This window comes from Triticum aestivum, chromosome 7B (assembly GCF_018294505.1).
Source record: "Triticum aestivum cultivar Chinese Spring chromosome 7B, IWGSC CS RefSeq v2.1, whole genome shotgun sequence".
NCBI lineage: Eukaryota > Viridiplantae > Streptophyta > Magnoliopsida > Poales > Poaceae > Triticum > Triticum aestivum.
Window position 1 is genome coordinate 203189353 of NC_057813.1, and position 2760 is coordinate 203192112.

Below are 2760 nucleotides of genomic sequence, written 5' to 3' on the forward strand. Positions count from 1 at the left end.
ACCCCTCCTTCGAAGCCACCGTGGAGGGGGAGGGGGAGACCTCTACTCCGAGGCAGAGAGACCTCCTCCTTGACTTCTCTAATGACAACGACGACGCGGGTGCACACCCGGTCAAGGAGCTGGCTCGCCCTGCCGGGGTCACCACGAGTACCGGGGGGACCCCTCCGAAGAAGCAGAAGCGAGCAGTCTCGCAGAGGGGCAGGTCGGCGCTGATTCCCCTGGGCAGCGCTCCTGCTTTGTCGCCACCATCCAGCGTGGTGCCGACCGCGTGCTTGCCTGCTCCCAAGAACGCAGCGCCGCCCGCGCCCGTGAAGCCTGTGCTGATGAGCCTGAAGAGGAACTACATTGCCACGGACCGGTAAGTGCTCCTTCTTGACCTTGCTCTTGGATTTCATTGTGGTACTTAGTATCTTCACTTGATGTCAGACCTCAGTCGGTGGTGAAGAAGAAGAAAGGGGATGCTGGGGCCATCGAGGCCAAGCACACTGTGGAGGTCGCCGCAGTTTTGACACAGAGGGGCGTAGCGGCACCTGTGGCTCCTGCAGCAGCTCCGCCCTCCTGAAGCTGTGAGGCCCAGTCTCGAAAGGGAATGGCTCCCATAGCAGAGATTCCCCTGGTGACGCCCATCCTCGATGCGCCTGCTAAGGACGCAAGGCATCCGGAGGCCCCGGTCCTTCCTTCTCCTGCAGCTCCGCCAGTCTTGGCGCCGGGAGCGCCTCTTCTTCCACCCACCACACCATTGGGCCATGGTGCTTCCACTGTGTCCAGGGCCCTAGAGGAGGCCTGCTCCATGCTAGACCAGCTTCAGGGTGATCTTAGTGGTCCAAACCGGTGGAGGGTGTCAGGGTGCCTAGAGCTGATCTCAGGGTGGCTCTGGCTGATGCGATTGTCCGGGCGGCCTGGAGTCAAGCCGCGGCATCCATGGAGGAAGCCCAGAAGGTGGCTAGCTCAGCCGCTGCTGAGCATGACGTGGCGCCGATGGAGGCCAAGGACGCGCAGGAGCGGTGCCATGTAGCGGAGGCTGAGCTGAAGACCCTCCAAGATCAGTAGGCCGGTCATCTTTAGGAGCGAGAGGAGAAGCTGAAGGCCCAGGAGGCTCCGGTTGTTGATCGTGACGCTGAGCTGAAGCAGGCAGCCCAGGCGCAGACCGCGGAGCGCAGCCGCTAGGAGAAGTTGAAGGAGGAGGCAGAGGCGGCCCAAGCGTCCCTTTCCAAGGCCGAGAAGGTGGCCACCATGGAGTGCGACGCCTTCGTCTCCCTCGAGGTGAGGTCCCGCAAGGTGTTGCAGGAACTCTTTGGGAGTGGGCCCTAGGAGCCAGCGGTGACCTGGAAGGATAGCCCTATTGTTCTGCTTCCCGAGCTCGTTGAAGCGCTCGAGGATGTCGTTGCTGGGTTCGACTCCATGGTGTAAGGTGAGGCCCGCGTACTCTCTTCCTCAGCCTTGACGCGCGCCTTCAGCCATCTTTATCTCTGGGACGCCAGCTTCGACTTGGCTTCCTTGCTCGAGCCTGTGGAACCCGACTCCTGCACCACTTCTGCTGACGCCGTGAAGGGTCCAGTTGAGGCCCTGCTGAACAAGTTCCTCGCCATTGTTCCTGCGGCTGGGGCTGAGGGCAAGGATGACGGCGACACCGTCGATGACGGGACTCCACAGGCGGGCGATGGCGGCGGCCAAGGCTGAATAGGGGGCTCGTTGGTGGTGCTTCTTCCTGGTTTTATTCTGCAACATGTACCATGCCTCGTGGAGGCGTAATAACTTATGCTTGGAACAATATGTTTTGTAATAATTTGCTTATGGTTTCACAATTTCTTTTTTGTTTGCTTTAGCGTTCTGCATCGGTGGGGCCCGACCCTACGTGTACCTCAGCCGCCACTGGGTCATCCAGATTGCCAGGACAAGGCCAGGGGGTGAGGGGCTACAGGGCTAGTTAGGCTCCTGAGACGTGATGCTCAGGAGTCCCCCTTAACGTGCAAACAGCTTGGGAAAGTAGGTCCGAGAGCAAGCCTTGGCGCTCTGCACGACAGGGCCCGGCCCCACGCATGCCTTAGCCGTCGTTGGGCCATCTGGATTGCCAGGACAAGACCAAGGGGTGAGGGGCTATGTGGCCAGTTAGGCTCCTGAGACACGATGCTCAAGAGTCCCCTTGACATACGGACAACTTGGGAGAGGGAGTGTGAGAGTAGGCCTTGGTGTTCTACGTCGGCAGGGCCCGACCCTGCGCATACCTCAGCCGCCGTTGGGTCGTACGGATTGCCATGACAAGACCAAGGGGTGAGGGGCTACGTGGCTAGTTAGGCTCCTGAGACACGATGCTCAGGAGTCCCCCTTGATGTACGAACAGACCATCATACCTTTCCTCGGCGAGCTCTCGCTTGGGAGGGGCACGCAAGGACCAGGTCTGTGGGACCTGGCAGGGTGGCGTACGCTAGGCGTGACCTGAGCGTAGCCCCCGTGCCCAGCCCCGTCGCGCTACCCTCACAGGGAAGAGCAGCGCGGTGAGGCTAAGCACTGAGCCCGGAGGCTCCCTGAGGTTGCTGCAGCCGTGAGGCCGCCCTCAATTGTTTATCACCAGCGTAGAGCATGGCGCTTTTGCTCTTGCACGGGCATAGCCGCTCCTCGGCAGTGTCGACTGCCAGCGCGGAGCATGGTGCTTCCACTGGTGCGTGGGAGGGGGATCCCTCTGAGGAGATCTCCCGGGGCATGTACAACCCCGCCCTGACACATGGCTAGCACGGCAGGGCTAGAGGAGGTGTGTACGGG